This window comes from Ictalurus furcatus, chromosome 19 (assembly GCF_023375685.1).
Source record: "Ictalurus furcatus strain D&B chromosome 19, Billie_1.0, whole genome shotgun sequence".
NCBI classification, from domain to species: Eukaryota; Metazoa; Chordata; class Actinopteri; order Siluriformes; family Ictaluridae; genus Ictalurus; species Ictalurus furcatus.
In genome coordinates this window covers 9,261,133-9,280,859 of record NC_071273.1, presented here as the reverse complement: position 1 = coordinate 9,280,859, position 19,727 = coordinate 9,261,133, and the positions used below count along the sequence as shown (strand labels likewise).

Here is a 19,727-nt window from a genome sequence, read left to right as displayed (position 1 = left end):
TTCTCATTGTTGCGGCTCGCATTCTAAAATACCACCAGAAAAGGAGGAAAAGCAAACCGACTGGTATTCTCTGCAGATCCCAGAAACAATGCTTCAGCCCTTCTCTCCCCAGTATCTTGTTAGCCAACATTCCGTCTCTGGATAGGCCAATTTCACAAGAAACAGAAATATGTCATTGCCATGTAAACCTACTTCCGCTACAGTTCTATGCAATTTCTATGCTGAGGAAAAATGGAAAGATACTTCACTGCTTTTCTCTTCACCCTGCCGCAAATCAGTTTCGAGGATGTTAACGGAATTGTTGTACAGGACTCTTCTGCTACACAATCAAGGCTGAGTTGAAGAGTTGAAGAGTTTATTCACGGTTATTAAGCTAAGTTGACAACTATCTGCTACTGGCGGAGGCGGAGACGAATGCAAGTGCAGACTTGCTTTAATACGAATACCAACAAAAGAGTAACTATAGAACTTGTGGCAAAACACTAAGGCAAAGACTAATCGTGAAACAAAGACCCTAAACACAGCAACAGAGACAAAGGCAAAGAAAGACAATCGTAAGACCAGGATTACAGTGTAAACGGTGGCTATATACTCATAGGTGCTCGTTAACATGAGTTGATTCAGGTGCAGGTGGTCATGCGACTGTGATGCAGTGAGGTGCAGTGGCTGCTAGGAACTGTAGTTCAAAGTTCCTTCTCCGATATACATGACAGAACTCCCCCCACACCCAAAAGGTGCTACTCCCGGAGCATCAGAAAACACTCCCTCCCCTGGAGGTTCTGGCCCTCTGGGCAAAATGGCTTCACTATCCCTTAGGTCAAGAGGCAGGCATTGCTCAACGGATAGCAAGCTCCTCAAGGAGCCGAGAGACAGACATGAGGTTGGGGCAGGCTTGCTAGATGGCACCCAGGCATGGGAAGCTGGGTCATCAGCTTCAGAAGGGTGAGAAGGCAGAGTGACGTCCAGTGGAACAGGAAGGCAGGACGTGGTTGGCCATATCAGCAGACTCTGGCCAGCAGGAGGAACGAAGCTCAAGGTGGAGACTGAGGAGGAAGTGATGTTCCCCGTGAACCTAGAGGCAGGAGCGACACTCTCCGCAAGGCCAGAGAGAGGAGCAAAGTTCGCTGTGAGGCCAGAGTAGGGAGCAAAGTTCTCCGCGAGGCCAGAGGGGGGAGGGAGGTTCTCCGTAAGGCCAGGAGGAGGAGCGATGCTCTCCATGAAGCATGAGGGGGGAGCAATGTCCTATGTGGAGCAGAAAGGGGGAGCGACGTCCTCAGCCGAGCGGGAAGGCGGGGCGACGTCCTCAGCCGAGCGGGAAGGCGGGGCGACGTCCTCAGCCGAGCGGGAAGGCGGGGCGACGTCCTCAGCCGAGCCTGGCATAGTGACATCCGAGGCAGAACAGGGTGAGAAAAGCAGAGCTCTTGGCCACACCAGGAGGTAGAGAAACTGGTTCAGCTGAACAGGGAGAGTGAGTGGCGTCCTAAGACGAGCAGGGAGGCTGAACAACATTCTCAGTCGACACGGCAGGCTGCAGTAGATCCACAGTGGGGGTGGGAGGGTGGGAGATGATCCCAGCCTGGTTGGAAGGCTCCCCTTTGGTATACCCCATGACGGAGTACATCACGTCGAGCCATTCCCGATTGTTTTCCCTCCTTCTCCCACTTTGGCTTTTTCTTTTCATATAAGGAACACTTGGACTCTGAAAAATTCTGCTGCATCCATTTTGAGGACTTACGTTCTGTCACGAATGGAGGTGCAGACGGATGCTAGTGCAGATTAGTATATAAATACTATAAATACAAACAAAACACAAAACAGTAGCTATAGAACTTGTGGCAAAACAGTACGGCAAAGACTAAACATGAAACAAAGACCCTAAACACAGCAACAGAGACAACGGCAAAGAAAGACAATCATAAGTTCAGGAGTGTAGTTCCAACTGTGGCTATATACTTATAGGTGCTTGTTAACATGACGTGATTCAGGTGCAGGTGGTCATGTGACTGTGATGCAGTGAGGAGCCGTGGCTGCTGGGAACTGTAGTTCAGAGTTCCTTTTCTGATATACATGACAAAAAGAATAGAATTGAAAAAAAAAATTCTAAACAAAATATATAATAGGAATAGAAAAATAAGAATAATAGTAGTAAAAATAACAATAATGGTAATATGTACACTATGAACACCACAGTGTATGTACAGATGAATACAAATATGAATATATACAGATGAGTAACACCTCGTTCATATACAGATAAGTGATAAATGGATTATTGCACAGTTAACTGTAGAGGGTAACAAATAGTAAGAAGTGAATAAATTTTCATATTGCAGAATTATTGTTAACGTGTGGCTGATAATGCAAAAAAACAACTAGCAGTGCTACATTATGTTGGTTTTTTGCATTAAAGAGTCTGACTGCTGTAGGGATGAAGGACCTGCAACCCTAAGGACCTAACCCTAGGTAACACATTTTCTTACACTGAGGGTACAGCAGTCTGCTGCTGAAGGAGCTGATCAGGGACCCTAATGTCTCATATAGGTGGTGAGAGGAATTGCCTATGATTGACACCAGCTTAGCTAACATCTTCCTCTCCCCCACCAACTCTATGCTGTCCAGAGGGCAGACCAGGACAGAGTTAGCCCTCTTAACCAGTTTGTTAAGACATTTCCTGTCCCTCTCTGTGCTCCCAAGTCCCCAGAAGACTACTGCACAGAAGATAGCAGATGCTACCATAGTGTCATAGAACAATTTTAGCAGAGTCCTGCACACACCAAAAGACCTCAGTCTCCTCAGCAGGTGGAGATAACTTTTGCCCTTTTTATACAGAACATCTGTGTTTATGGACCCGTCCAGTTTATTGTTTAGGTAAACACTCAGGAATTTATATGTCTTCACCCTCTCAATGTCAACATCCTGAATGATCACCGATGGAGACCGGGGTGGCCTCCTGCGGAGGTCGACTACCATCTCCTTTGTCTTGCTGGCGTTGAGGCAAAGGTGGTTTAACTCACACCAGTTGACAAAGTCAGCGTGACCTCCTGATCGTTCTCTTCTGATACGCACCCAACAATGACAGTATCATGAGAGAACTTCAGCATGCGGCACCTGCTACTATTATGCCTGAAGTCCGCTGTGTACAGGGTGAACAGAAAGGGAGCGAGCACTGTATCCTGTGGTGTTCCCATGCTGCTAACCACTACATCAGACATACAGTCCTGGAGCCTCACATACTGTTGTCTGTCAGTGAGATAGTTGGTGATCCATGCAGCCAGATGGCGGTCAACTCCAGCTCCCAAAAGCTTCTCCCTAAATAGTGATGGCTGAATTGTGTTGAAAGCACTGGAAAAATTTTAAAAAACATGATCCTCACAATGCTCCCAGTATTCTCCAGGTGTAGCAGTGATCTGTGCTTTAGATAAATAATGGTGTCATCAACCCCTATGCCTGGTCGGTAAGTGAACTGTAGAGGGTCTAGCTCTGAGCTCACCAGCGTTCGTAGCTATTGCAGTACAACCCTCTCCATGGACTTCATCAGGTGAGAAGTTAAGGCTACCAGTCTGAAGTGGTTGGGATCCGTAGGATGCACAATTTTGGGTACTGGAACCACACAGGAAGTCTTCCATAGTACTGGAACTCACTCCAGTGTGAGGCTCAGGTGAAAGATATGCAGGATGACCTCACTGAGATGATTTAAGTTTTTAAATTAAGTCTGATGTCTTTAAGCAGTCTGGAGCTGATTCCATCCAGGCCTGGGGCCTTTCTTGCATTGATCATCTTCAGCTCCTAAGAAAAAACTATTAACCACATTAGTTCGGAGTATTGCATATCACATCACAGCTTATCTACACTTTACAATAAAGAGTAAAGACGCACACATAAACACAAACGCTTACCAGCAGGAGGGTGTGCCGCAGAGTCATGATACTTGACACTAGCTTCCAAACTAGTAGAGACATCCTTTAAGTCCATGATCTTTGGGGCGTGCACATCTATTCCTAGTCGAGCACTAGATCTCTCAAATGCAGACTGCTTTAAAGGTGGTACATAAAAAATTGTGCCATTGAAAACGACTTGGAAAAGCACCAATCTTCAGATAATGACTAGACACAAACGTGCTGGCTCTGTGAATCACGAACATCGACCATTCTTCCTTCCTTATAGCACATACCCACTTCTTCCTTTGATTTTCATTTGATGGAAGATCATGAAAGCTTAAATATGGTTGTTTTTGTTTTGAATTATTGCACTGAGGCACACTACAGAAAGACTTGTTTCTGTTTTCAGCCATCGCTACTACCAGTAGTCAGATTATGGTCATTCCTGGAAGCAACAAACGCGGATGTGTGAAATTGGCCTATAGCAAACTTGATGAGAACCACAATTCAACGTGACATGTGTGCTGGCATTCTGTGAGATGTGGTTACACACAGCAGTGCCCGACACAGTATACGTCTATGGACGCAGCCATCACACTAGTGGGATTCTACATTTTTCGTCAAGACAGAAAACTAAACTCTTTTAAGAGCAGAGTTGGAGGTGTTTGTTTTATGATTAACACTTGTTGGGGCATGGACTTTACAGTTTTAGCAACACACTGCTCCCTGGAGCTTGAACTGCTTACGATTAAAGTGCACTTTATTCTGTCATTGTACATCACTGTCTCATTTACCATCACATCACAGCATCATCTCAGCCTTAATGTCCAATATGTTTGTTCATGTCAGTAAGTGTTTTTACTGTCAAGGTTTAAATCTGAGCCTCATCACAAGCATTTCAATGCCCAGTGTACCCAGTGTAACTGTGCAAATGACAAATGAATGACTCTTGTCTCTTGAATCATTGCTATAATGTTAAAACCATGATAAATACTATATTAACACAAATATGACGTGTCACATTGCATGATGCATAATGAAATTATATAATAGTTTATGCTCACACTATCATATAGTAATTAATTTTATAAACATGGTGTTGCATTTTAACATACACAGTAACATTATACACTATATTCCTAAAAGTTTGAGGACACCAGGAAATCACACCTATATGCGTGTCTTCTACAAAGTGTTGCCACATGGTGCACACAATTGTATATGTCTTTGCAGCATCACAGTTTCCCTTCACTGGAACTGAGAAGCCCAAACCTATTCTAGCATGACAGTGCCCCTGTGCATAAAGAGAGGTCCATGAAGACATGGTCTTTCAGGTATGGAGTGGAGGAAATCAAGTGGTCTGTACAGAGTCCTGATCGACTCGACTCTGCTCACTTTTTGGGGGCTTTCCACTGTGGATAGTACCTGGTATTTTTTTTAGTACCACCTCGGTTGAGTTTCCAGACGAGCCAAGCCGACACTAAATGTGAGCCATGCACTGAGGGAGTAGGGAATTCTCCTTAACGAGTGGTTCTGTATTGTGCTTGAATAAATGTGTCATTTAATACATACTTTGTGTATGGTAAAATTCCATTAATTGAAAATTATGTACCATTTATTACAGATAAAATTACAACAAAGGTTTCTGTCTTAGATTTTTACATCTCGTTTTTTACTGATTTCCAAACAGACATTTATCGAAGTCATTTATTGACTGACTGGCTAGCTGAATCTAATTTAGTCATATCGAGCAATATGTAGGTTCTAGAACACGGTTATTTTACATCCTTAATAGGGTCCGTGTTCAGTGAACAGGAAAGGTGTTTGGAATACGGCCTGACCATGTATTTGTACAGGACTTCGATAATGCAACATTATTCCTGCGTGAAAGCGAATGGAAGATGGCACCTACGTTGAGGTGGCACTAAACTGCAGTAGAAAAGCAAGCTCAGAAAACTAAAGTGAGCCGAGTTGAGTCAAGTCAAGCCGTACCTTGCAGTGGAAAATTGGCTTAAGGTTCTTGTGGCTGAATGATCACAAATCCCCACAGCCATGCTCCAAAATCTAGTGGAATGCCTTTCCAGAAGAGTGGAGGTTATTATAACTAAATCTGAACTGTGATGTTGAGAAAGCACATGTGGGTTGTGATGGTCAATGACCACAAACTTGGTTCAAAATTTGATGTGAATTTCATGATTCGTTAATTAGGATAATATAAAGGAATAATCAACTTTATTTGTATAACACCTTTCATACAACAAAATGCAGCTCAAAGTGCTTTACAATAAGGAATTCACAGTGCTTCACATGAAAATAGAAAAAATACTATTAATGTCACATAAAATTGAAAATAAAAGCAGAATACTAATAACAAGATAAAATATATAGTTTAAATTAAATTATGAAAAAAATTAACTTTTCCACGATATTCTAATTTTTTTAGATGCACCTGTATAGCTGTGATGTGCAGCAAAAGGTTGTTGAGCTTCACAAAATGGGAAGTGGCTATAAGAAAATAGCACAAGCATTGAAAATGCCCATTTCCACCATCAGGGCAATAAGGCTCATTAAGGCAAGTGGGGTGTGAAGGCTAGCCCATCTGGTCCAATTCCATAGAAGAGCTATTGCACCTACCTAAACATTGTTGCACACTGAGTACACCCCTTCATATTCCCTAATGGCAGTGGCCTCTTTCAGCAGAATAATGTGTTACACTACAAAGATTGTTTGAGGAACTTGACAGAGTTCAAGGTGTTGACTTGGCCTCGAAATTCCCCAGATATCAATCTGTTCAAACATCTGTGGGATGTGCTGGACCAACAAGTCTGTTCCATGGAGGACCCACCTCGCAACTTTATCATCATCATCATCATCACCTGTGGCCCATATCAGGAAATAGGCTGCTAACAAGATCTCTCCTGCCATTTCGATCCTGGGCTAGTCATTCCAGTTGTCCCTGGGTGAGTCTTTAGGTCTCTTTATGTCTGCCTCCAGTTCGTGTTCTTTGGTCAGCTCCTTTTCCTTTTGCCCTGTGGATTCCAGGGGATGGTTTGTTGTTCTAAGCTGGATGTAGGTTTGTGGAGGGTGTGGCCAATCCACCTCCAGCACCTTTGGAGAATCTCTACCTCTACCAGCTGCTGTCCCATTTGCTGCCAAAGGTTTTGGTTGCTGATGGTATCAGGCCAGCAGAACCAAAGGATCCTTATGAGGCAGATGTTAATGAAGATTTGGATTCTTTTCATGGTTACAGTGGTGGTGACATGTGACAGCAATCCTCCTTGCCCCACATGTATCTGTACTTGGAAGTCGTAGGTTGTTTGTCCACCCTGGATCACTCTGCAACTCATCTTTTTATAGGTGTTAATAATGATTTTGGTGATCTTATCCGGCAGCCCGTAGTGTCCCAACAGCTTCCAGAGGGTCTGCCTGTCCAAACTGTCAAACACCTTCTCATAGTCAATGAAACTGACAGAGAGGTGATTCCACTCCAGTGACTGCTCCAGGATGATGCACATTGTTGCAATCTGGTCAGTGCAAAATCTATCCTTTCAGAAGCCAGCTTACCGATCTCAAAGCTGGGGGCCAACCATATCACTCATCCTGTTTTGAGGACTCAGTTGAAAACGTTACTTGGTATTGATTAGTGTTATTCCTCTGAAGCAGAAGCTGAGGTCAACTTTTTTGGGAGGTTGATAAGGTAGCCCTTCTTCCACTCTGCCGGGATGCACTCTTCTTCACAGATTTTGCAAAAGAGGGGGTAGGGCATCTTTACAGTGAATTCGGCGTCAAGCTTGTTGTCAATGTTGTTGGGTCCTGTAGACTTTCTGGGCCTCAGCTGCTAGACTGCCTTGCGGCTCGCCACCTTTGTGGGAGTGCTACAGACAATTGGCAGGTCACTGATGGCTGGTTGGATGTCTGGTGGGTCTTGTGAAGCTAGTCTATTCAGCAGCTCTTCAAAATACTCCACCCATCTGCTTTTGTCCCTCCTTTTCAGGTATTGTCTTTCCCTCCTTGCCCCTCACAGGCCTCTCTGCCATGCTGTATTTTCCAGAAAGCTTCTTGATGGTAGCGTATAGGTCTCTCATGTCTCCATGCTGTGCTGCATCCTCTGCTTCTGCTGTCAGTTCCTCTAGGTAGTTTCTCTTGTCTGCACTGATGTTACTCTTAATTCACCCGTTTGCTTCTGCCTACTCCTCCTGGGCCTTTAATTTTCCTGCTCATGTAGCATATGTCAAAATATGTTGACATATGCCTTATTCCTCTTCCTGTCCTCTATCATATCATCTTTACAGTCTCTGCTGAGATCCACTCCTTATGGTTGTACTTCTTGAGGCCCATAACTTCCTTACATGTTGCTGTTATAGCCTCCTTCAGTTTTTGCAACATGTTGTCAATGGGCCTTCATGCAACCCCTGCAGGATCTGGAACTTGTTGGAGAGTGAGATCATAAACTCTTCCAATTTGGTAGTTTCTTTTTGGACAGCAGTGTTCAAATGCTGTCATTGGTATGCTTCTTTAGTTTAGTTCCGCCTTAGCTTGAGCTTCAGTCTGCCAACTAGTAGATGATCTGTGGCAGCATCAGCTCCTCACCATATGCACACATCTTGCAGAGATCTTCTGAATCTCTTCCCAATACACACATGGTTATATATTCTGTCAGCAGGTTTGGTGATACCCAAGTGGCTTTGTGTATCCATTTGTGATGGAAGAAACTCCTTCCAGTGACCAGGTTGATTGTGGCACATAGGTCTGCAAATCTCTCCCCAGTGTCATTGATCTCTCCCAGGTTTTGCTGCCCTATGACCTCCTCATAATCTTTGCTGTCGCTGCCAATCTTGGCATTGAAATCACCCATCATGACTGTAATGTTATGACCTTGGTGGCTCTGGATAATGGTCAGCAATCTGTTGTAGAATACCTCTCTCATTCACCTTGCTGTCATTCCTTGGGGCGTAGCAATGTATGATGTCCATGTTGAGCCTTCTCGTTTCGGTATAAAAGCAAGCTGTGATAATTTGTGCCTCCCAGCTGATTAGTGTTTTCTGGGTTGTCCTGGACAATATTCTGACTGGAACCAGTCCATTTTGCCTCACTGATTCCTAAAATGGCAAAGTTGTATCTTCCCATCTCAGTGACAACTTGCCCTGTTTTCCCTGCCTCGTACATGGTTCCGACTATCCATGTTCCAATGGTGGATGGTGGTGGTGGTCCTGGTAGACATGATAGTCTTCAGTCTGGCAGCTTCCATATGAATATGGTTTTCACTACCAGGTGTCATATGTTCTACTGTTAGAGATCCATACTCTCCCAGGGCTCAAATATTTCTGGATTGTCTCATGGATCACTTTCTCATGAGAGGGGGTGCTAGCCTCCTCCTTTCTCATCCTGCCGTGAGACCAGCAATGGCGGAGTTACCAAACAACTTACAGGACTTAAAGGATCTGCTGCTAATGTCTTGGTGCCAGATACTATAGCACAGCTTCAGTGGTATTCTGGAGTCCACGCCTTTATGGGTCAGGGCTTTTTTGCAGCACAAATGGGACCTACACAATATTAGGCAAGTGGTTTTAATGTTATGGCTGATATATACATATAGAGCAGAAAGTACCATGAAGCAGAGAGTCAACTTCTGTGATGGTTAATTTTAGGTAGATTTCTTAGTTTCAGTTATACTTTACCAATATTATGTAATCCAATACCTATTAATGGTGAAACAGGTCGTTGTGATGCTTTTATTATGGGTCATTATTCGAGTAAATACATTGACATATTTCTTTCTAAATCTGAAGATCAGGGAAGAGGCTTATGAAAGCGTTTGACAAATTTTTACAACAGCCAATTGGATTTCACACAGTGCAAATCTAAAGAAACTCAACCATATCTTATCATATTGAGGGATTAACTGGTTCCAGGCCCTGGGTTGTTTGTTACGGAGGTGCAAAGATTTCTGGATATCCAGCATACATGAACATGTTCTAAAAACATACAGGTAGACAGATTGACTGCACTTAATTGCTGCAAGGTGTCCCATCCAGGGTAAATTATCCTTCTTACCACCCAGTGTTCCTGGGAAAGGCTCCACATTGGATAGGATAAAGCAATTACAGAAAATAAATGAATGAATGAATACCTTTTTCTACCCATTGAAATCCGTTTAAAGCCTCAAAGTTTTATTGTAATACAACTGGGCATATTTTTGTTTTCTTCTTTCTGTCACTGAAGGTCCCAATGAGCGCAGTGGCCTCTGTCATCCGTAAATAGAAGAAGTTTAGAACCACCAGGACTCTTCCTAGAGCTGGCCGCACGGCCAAACTGAACAATCGGGGGGGAAGGGCCTTAGTCGGGGAGGTGACCAAAAACCCGATGGTCACTCTGACAGAGCTCCAGCGTGTCTCTGTGGAGAGAGGAGAACTGTCTAGAAGAACAACCATCTCTGCAGAACTCCATCAATCAAGTCTGAATGGTAGAGTGGCCAGATGGAAGCCACTCCTCAGTAAAAGGCACAGGACAGCCCGCCTGGAGTTTGCCAAAAGGCACCTGAAGGACTCTCAGACCAAAGATTGAACAAAGATTGAACTCTTTGGCCTGAATGGCAAGCATCATGTCTGGAGGAAACTAGGCACCACTCATCACCTGGCCAATACCATCTTACCATACCATCATACCATTTTTCAGCGGCAAGAACTGGGAGACTAGTCAGGATCGAGGAAAAGATGAATGCAGCAATGTACAGAGACATTCTTGATGAAAACCTGCTCCAGAGCGCTCTGGACCTCAGACTGGGGCAAAGGTTCATCTCCCAACAGGACATCGACCCTAAGCACACAGCCAAGATAACAAAGGAGTGGCTACAGGACAACTCTGTGAATGTCCTTGAGTGGCCCAGCCAGAGCCCAGACTTGAACCCGATTGAACATCTCTGGAGAGATCTGAAAATGGCTGTGCTCCGACGTTCCCCATCCAACCTGATGGAGCTTGAGAGGTCCTGCAATGAAGAATGGGAGAAACTGCCCAAAAATACGTGTGCCAAGCTTGTAGCATCATTCTCAAAAAGACTTGAGGCTGTAATTGGTGCCAAGGGTGCTTCAACAAAGTATTGAGCAAAGGCTGTGAATACTTGTGTACATGTGCTTTTTTTGTTTTTTATTTTTCATAAATTTGCAAAGATTTCAAACAAACTTCTTTCATATTGTCATTATGGGGTATTGTTTGTAGAATTTTGAGGAAAATAATGAATTTAATGAATTCAATATATTAAGTTCATCTGCTCAGTTGCCAATTCAGGGCGCTATGACAATCACTCACTATAGACATGCATGTGAGTATGTCCCATAATTTACCATACATATGAAATAAACATACAGTCCCCTTTGTTTTTTGTCTTTTTTTTTAAACAAATTTGAATATGAGAAGAGTTTCATCGTTTAGTTTAGAATTTCAGCATTTATTTCCTGGTACTTATATGTAGATGTGTTAAACAACATGGAACATAGCACATTTTGTCATGTCATACCAGCCAATTTGTAGGTCAGCAAAAATATTGGAACATGTGACTGACAGGTGTTTCTTGTTAGATAGATTGTTAAAACAATAAATAGCTCTGAACATCTACTCTTGGTTTTAGCCTTCAGTTTCACCTGTGAAGACTGCGTTTATTGTTTAAACGGATAATCCTACATGAAGATCTGAGAGCTGTCTATGGGAGAAAAGCAAACTAATTTGAAGCTGAGAAATTCAGATTCAATTTGAAGCTGAGGGATGAATCAGAGGCAGTGCACAATCATTGGGCATAGCCAATACAATTTGGAATGTCCTGAAAAAGAAATAAACTTCTGGTGCACTAAGCAACAGACACCGAATGGGTCGGCCAAGGAAATCAACAACGGCTGCTAACAAATATTTTGAGAGCTTTGACAAAAAACCCAAAAACAACAGTCAGTGACATCACCCCCAGCGTACACACAACAGGGGTGAAGGTATCACTATCCACTGTTTGAAGACTTTAAGAACAGAAATATGGAGGCCAAACCACAAGATGCAAACCACTCATCAGCAGTAAGAATCAGAAAGCCAAATTGGAATTCCGAAAGAAATACAGAGATGAGCCACAAAAGTTATGACACCAAGATTATTAATTATTAATTCAACAACATATAATAGACCGTCCCAAATCAACTCCGTAAGGAGAGAGCAGTGTACCATTTCCTCTAGCAAATAACAAAAAAAAAAAAATTAAAAAAAAAAAAAAACAATCAACCCTATATATTAACAGCAAATGGCCCATATTAAAAGCTCCTAAACCTTTAAGAAATCTAAGAAGCTTGGGCTCTCACACATTTTTGGAAATTACATTAGATAAAATGTACTGTTTTCATGGGTTTTTATAAAGTACCCTATATTAATATTGACATTATGTTCTTTAACTTAAATATAATCGGTGGAAGTATTGGTGGAAATTAGCATTTCTGTGAAAAAAAAAAACAACAAACCTTACCCATTAAATAGTATTAGTTATTTGTAAATCTGTGAGCCATCAGAAAGGATCTGTTTGCAAGAGGAAACATTTGTATACATTAAGCGGTAAACAACAGCTTTCTGCTGACTGAGCATGCTTTAAAGTTATTGCAGTAATGGATGGAAGACACCGGTCATGGTGAATAAGCGCCGCCATTAGATAAAACTAGTTTATATATATATATATATATATATATATATATATATATATATATATATATATATATATATATATATATATATATATATATATATATATAGATAGATAGAGAGAGAGAGAGAGAGAGAGAGCGAGCTTGACTGGAAATTGGCGTGGAAGGTCACATCGTTGACCTCTGGCAGGAACTTGGCGTGGGAGATCGCCTCTTCCACCTCAGACAGGAACTTCACGTGAGAGGCCGTCTCTTTGACCTCTAGCAGGAACTTGACTTTATGGTATCGAGATGAGACAACCTCATTGGTCTCAGGCTGAAACTCTGGGGATGAGGTTGCCATGTTGACCTTCGGCTGGAGTTCGGCAGGTGAGAGCACCTCATAGGTCTCGAGCTGGAGCTCTGGAGCAGAGGTCACCATGTTGACCTCTGGCAGGAACTCTGCAGGTGAGACTACCTCGTGGGTCTCAGGTTGGAGCCCTGGAGGTGAGGTCGCCTTGTTGACCTCCGACTGGGACTCTGCAGTGGAAACCACCTCGTGGATCTCAGGCTGTAGCTCGGGAGCAGAGTTCGCCATGTTGACCTCTGGCTGGAGTTCTGTATATGAGACCACCTCATGGGTATCATACTGGAGCTCTGGGGAGGAGGTCGCCACATTGACCTCCGGCCTGAGCTCGGCAGGTGAGACCACCTCACGGGTCTCAGGTTCGAGCTCTGGAGATGAGACATCCTCATGGATGTCATGCTGGGGCTCTAGGGAGGAGGTCACCATGTGGACCCCCAACTGGTGCTCTGGAGCTGAGACCACCTCGTGGGTCTCAGGTTGGAGCTCTGGAGGTGAGGTCACCACATTGGAGCTGGAGCTGGTGCTCTCTTGTGGAGCCGTTTGTGAGCACGCCAGCTGCTCTTGAAACATCCCTGAGAGCAGAAATATGATACATGGATCCTAAGTTTCTTACATGTGGGACATTGTAGCTGGGCTTCTTTAGAGCAGCTCTCGGTCTTGCAGGTCTGTGTCACCCCCATCACTGCCCTGTCGGCCGGGGCCTGAAGCTGAGCTGTAGAGACCCTCCTGTCAGCCAGCTCCCTCTCGTAATATGAGGTGAAAGTCTGAGAGGGTTCATCCTTTAGACTGGGCCTTACTAACATTTTCAAGTTCAAGTTTGTGCCCTGGACGTCCGAACACCTGAACTAAAAGTTTAACCAATTGGCTTACTTGGCTAAGCTCACCAGCCCCCCTAGTAATCAGGAACTCGGCCAAACTGCAGGCTGGTCCAGTGAGTCGAGAGAGCATGAATCCCAGCCACTGCTCCTCTCTGGGCTTGGGGTCTTCCAGGCTTGTGAAATAAAACTGGCATTGAAGTATAAAACCTTCAGAATGTACCTCAAAGCCATCGAAGGAAGCTGGTACTGCCAGGGAGAACCACTGGGGACAACGCACAGAATCAAAGGCTGGTATAGAGCTCCTGGCGTGATGCTCTCCTGCTGCTTCCATGTTGTAGGCGAAATATTCTGTCACGTAATAAATGTAATGGACATTAGGATGAACGCAAGTGCAGATAAGAGCTTTTAATTAAAGAGAGGCAGGCAGACAAATCCAAATCAGACAATAGCATAGGTCAAAAAACAAGCAATGGATCAGGCAAACAGGCATAAACAAGGCAAAACCAGAGTCAAGAACGAGGGCGAGAACAAGATCAAAACAATTCCACATGAACCGAGAACAAACGCTTGGTATACAGAAAACTCACGTAATACTTCACAAAGTCATAGTGTTAGAACAGTCTTTTATATACTGTGCTTGTGAATGTGTGAGAGATTGAATGCAGGTGTGTGTGATTAGAATGAGTGTTCTGTGTGTATGTGTGTTCTGGGAATTGCAGTCCATGGCAACCATGTTTGTAGGCCTCTGTGCAGTATAGCAAATGTAGTCACTGGTTTGCTTTGATATGACAAAAGTGAAATATTTCAAGACTTTTTTTGTTTTAATCTCGATGATTACGGCTTACAGCTCATGGAAATCAAAAATACAGTATCTCAAAATATTAGAATAAATAATTTATAATACAGAAATGTCTACCTTCTGAAAAGTATGCTAATTTATGCACTCAATACTTGGTCGGGGCTTTAATCCTTTTGCATGAATTACTGCATCAATGCGGCGTGGCATGGAGGCCATCAGTCAGCGGCACTGCTGAGGTGTTCTGGAAGCTGTATTGTTGGGTCTGGTGTCTCTCATAGATTCTCTATGGGGTTCAGGTCAGGCGAGTTGGCTGGCCAATCAAGTACAGTAATACCATGCTCAGCAAACCAGTTACTAGTAGTTTTGTCACTGTGGGCAGGTGCAGAGTCCTGCTGGAAAAGGAAATCAGCATCTCCATAAAGCTCGTCAACAGATGGAATCATGAAGTTCTCTAAAATCTCCTGGTAGATGCTGCATTGACTCTCGACTTGAGAAAACACAGTGGACCAACACCAGCAGATGACATGGCACCCCAAATCATCACTGACTGTGGAAACTTCACACTGGACTTCAAGCAACGTGGATTCTGTTCCTCTCCACTCTTCCTCCAGACTCTGGGACCTTGATTTCCAAATGAAATACAACATTTACTTTCATCTTCCCCATGACTGTGGTTGTGTGTACTGAACCAGACTGAGAGATTAAAGCCTCAGGAAATCTCTGCACTCTGCATTGTGTTAATTAACTGATTAGAGCTCTTCTCATGTCAACATTTCTGTATTATAAATTCTTTATTCTAATATTTTGAGATACTGTATTTTTGATTTCCATGAGCTGTAAGCCATAATCATCAAGATTAAAACAACAAAAAAAGGCTTGAAATGTTTCACTTTATGTGTAATGAATCTAGAAAATATGAAAGTTCCACCTTTTGAATTAAATGAGGGGAAAAAATGAACTTTTCCACGATATTCTAATTTTTTTAGATGCACCTGTACATTTTCGAGTCAGTTTTCAAATCATTTTAAATTCCCAAACATTAGTTTTCCAGCACAAATTTACAGAAAAATGTTTGTATGTCATTAATGAAAGCAGCATATTATGGTAAGAGACCACGTTTCAGACCAAAAACACAATGAAGGCTGCTGGGCTTTGCTGCAAAAATAAGAAGCAAGTCAGAGTCTCCAGAAGAACTGTGGCTGGTTTTGAAAGATGCTCAATCAAACTTACAGCTCATTTCCTTATGAAACCGCACTAATTGTACCAGAGACTACTATTTTTATTTTTTTGTCACACTAAATATTAACTTTGTTTCATTTACTGCTGTTTACGTTTTTTGTTTTTTTTTTAAATGTAGAAACATTTAATTTCATTATTTTGAAGGCATCTTTGCTCTACAGCATTTTGCTGGCTCAAATTTTGCCTATTACCTGAAGACACTTAACATAGAAACAGATACTCACATATTCAATTGGAGAAAGAAAAATAAGACACCAGCCGTGAGTGAGAAGAAGCAAGGGTCCAGGTTTATTCGTTCCGTTCCACCACACGAGATCCACACAGTTTGAGACGTCCCAAAATGCGTTCTCAAAAACCAGAGCTGAAGCTCTTCTATTTATACGGTTTTCTTAGGGTCAGGATGACCCAGACACCAATATGTTTAGAGTTAGCTGTCCCAGAACACCATTATGTATGTTAACCCTTATCTTGCAGGTGCAGCTTATAAAAATATATTTTGTTTTGTTTCACTCTAACAATAACCTGACCTTGTCTATGTCACTGTGACTGGATTTTTGTCAAGAACGGACACTTTCAAACACACCATCTCAACATTATGAGTAAATTTTATGTTTGTTCTACATTTCTTTTTTTGTTTGTACTGCTTGCATGTACATTACCCTATAAGAGTTTTTCATGAAACAGAATATGTTTCAGAATATGAAACAGATTAATTTCTGTTTTCTGCATACACACCAGGCCTCTGTGTGTGTGTGTGTGTGTGTGTGTTTTTGTGTCTTAGGTGAACATCTGTTCATACAGTCCACCAGCCCAGTGAATTCTCAATAAGATTACATATTACTCATACTAGGTCTCCCTCGTGTTTATTTCATGTATATTTTATATACAACATTTCCCCTCTGAGGCTATAAAGCCTCACAAACTACACGTATATATTGTTTTGAACCCGGATTCCTTTGATTGCACATTGATTAACTGTATACGCCCTAAATAGTGATTATTACTACTACTGTCGTTAGTATAAGTGGCTGCTACGAGTAACTACTTGATTGGATCTACACGTCCCTATCTTTCTCAACTGGGCCTATCAGCCCTCAGTTTTGTCTTTGTCGGGACTGTGCAGTGTGTTGCTTCTCCCCAAAAACCAAACCTCGCACTCAGGGGTGGGCGAAAAAACCTCTAAGGAGGAAAAATTCCCACCCTGCCAGCACCATGTGCTCGATAGCACCATTATACTTTTCTCGTGCCTGATTGCGTCACACTTTGTCGCACATCAAATGTCATATCACAAACATTTTATAACAACCCAAATTGACAGTCTCTGTTGGCAGTATCTCTCTGTATGCTGGCTGTCTTCGGCCCAGGCACTTTACGTACCCTTGGGCCACCCTTGGGGAGAGGTTAGGCTAGCACTTACACTCAGGGCATGGCTCATCACATCGTCTTCTCATCCTGGCCTGCCATTGAATTGAGAGTTCTGCGGTAATGTCTCTTGGAGGCAGACCCCCCTTTAACAGCTTCGTACAGGACCTTCAAGTGTCCCCTGCCTCACAGGTCGGGGGTCTCATGTCCTCGTAGTCAGTTGCTTCAGCCATTCTCTCACTGCTCAAGGTGACCACAACCCCCCATTGAGGCGGTAACGCCTCACCCTTCATTCCTGGGCTGGAACACCCCTAGGTACCCAAGTCAGGGGTCATGGGACAAGGAACTTCTGTCTCTCTCGGTCCCCAGCTCTGGTCAGTCTCTCTGGAGGCGTGGAGTTGGGTCAGCCAGCAGGACAGGACTTCCTTCCTTTGTAGACACATTCACCGATGCTCAGACCTTGTCAAGGTACAGGTACGTTCTTGAATGGGCAACCTGTCATAGAAAATAGGTGGAGGAAAAATAGAATGGACAGAGCTCGTTTGTTAACAGCTTTTAACCAACTTGCATGTCTCATATCGGTCCTTCTGAGGTCAGAACACCTGTTCACCTGGAATTAAAAAATATGATTTACTGTGGGGCAAAGGTCATTTTAATTTAGCACATATACAACACATCAAGCCATTTACATACATAGTCGTCTAGATGAATATCGACACCACCTACGGACTGAGAAAGGTTAGTAGACATTTTCCAAGCCGTGGGGAAAGGTCGACCGAATAACTAACACCTCAAAGGGTGAAAGGCCTGTGGTTTTAGATGGGGTCATTCGAATTTCAGTAAGAACGGCATGTCAGATCAGGCAGTACTCTTTCGGCAAAATCCTGACAATAGTTTTAGCATTTTCCCTTTGCATGTGCCTAAAACTTTTGCACAGTACTGTATATATAAAGATATAAAGATACAAATGGAATCCATAATTATCAGCTGCACACATAGTATCACACAGAAAAGGTCCCCTATATTTCTGAAGGATATGGGAATATCAGACTAGTAAGAGATCAGAAAAAAAAAAGATGGCACAAACAAATTTCAATTTAGTTACGATAACATAAGTTACAGCAACACAAAGTGCTACAACTGTAGTTGACATGAGGATGACTAACAACTGACCCTGATTTTGTTTGTCAATAAGATAAATAAACATTAAGCAGAAAAACCTGATGGACAGTTTTTTTTTTTTTATGTTGTACTGTATAAAGCAAACACTAAAAACAATCTCCAGATTCTGAAATAATTTCTTAAAGTAATTCCTTCAGGTTCAGCAGTGAAACAGTTCAATTGTAGCTGATAGTGTCAGGCAACTCCCTGGGTTTGGCAGTGTGCTTCTATTCCTCCGACATGTTGTAGTAATGTATGTTGGGCGTGGGTTTTGCCTCTTGTGTTGCCAGATTGAAGTAGACTCATCTTCTTTGTGTCGCAGGAAACTGCTTCTTAACCAGTTTTGCAGGCTTAACCAGACGTTTTACAATGGGGTGGCCAGGTAATTCATTATAGGGGTGGTAAGCAGGGGTGGGGAAATACTCATTTGCATCCATAGAAAATGACATGTAGCAACCACATCTGTCTATGGCCTGAGTAGAGTCCCCATCTGTCACAAAAAGTATATAACTAAGCAACTACAGTTTGTAAACTAGTGTGTTACAAAAAAAAAAGGCATAGCTAACATAACAATACTACTTAACAATACTACAAAAACTACTTTTTATGAAGTATGCTAGTGTTATGGATTTGATATCATTAGATAATGGTAGCTAATAATGAACTGAAGAAACCCAAAAGGTCCCCCCCTCAAATAATGAAAATGATTAAACTATAGAAGTTTGACCAATGTTTTCTCACCAGTTTGTTAATTGTGGTAAGTGGGGCCAGGGACTAGATTCTGAGTTATCCAGCTAAACTTTCTATTGCCTGCCTGATGATCCTTTTATTGGCCAATGATGAAACACACTGTCATTTCACAGAGCTGTTGTAATAGGTAATCCATTATTATTTAAACTATCCATTCACAGCAATATTTACAGAGTTTTTACTGCAAATATTTACTGAATAATTGCATAATAATAATAATAATAATAATAATAATAATAATAATAATAATAATAATAATAATAAATCCACAAAAATAACCCAATTATTTATCCTAAACATTTTTGCAGGCAGTTTATTTTCTTTTGAACACGATTGATATCCACACTAAATAATTTATAGATGGGAGAATTTGCACAGAAGTTGAACACATACAGGAGTCTAACCTGAAATCATGAATAAACTGAGGACACTGGAGTCCCTGCGTGTAATTCTAATCCTCATGCAATCTTCATTTGCTATTCATCAGAAATATTTGTTTACGTCCATAGTACATAGAGTATGTTTGCATCCCTGGATCATCCCTATCTAATTTATGCACATATGACCATTTGCGAGGTTTTTTAAAAATTATTATTATTAATGTAAAGGAAGTTTAAACAGCTGATTGAGATGGAAAAACTCCACGCACTATATTTGAATAGATCTGGCAACCCTTCTCCTCCCGGGAGCGTTTTCCTCGCGCTGATT

General features: G+C 42.3%; 1 pseudogene; it reads right to left on the bottom strand.

Annotated features, from left to right (window-relative positions):
* Positions 1-6,886: 6,886 nt before the first annotated feature.
* On the bottom strand, positions 6,887-8,201 carry LOC128623130 (uncharacterized; annotated as a pseudogene).
* Between the last annotated feature and the right edge of the window lie 11,526 nt (positions 8,202-19,727).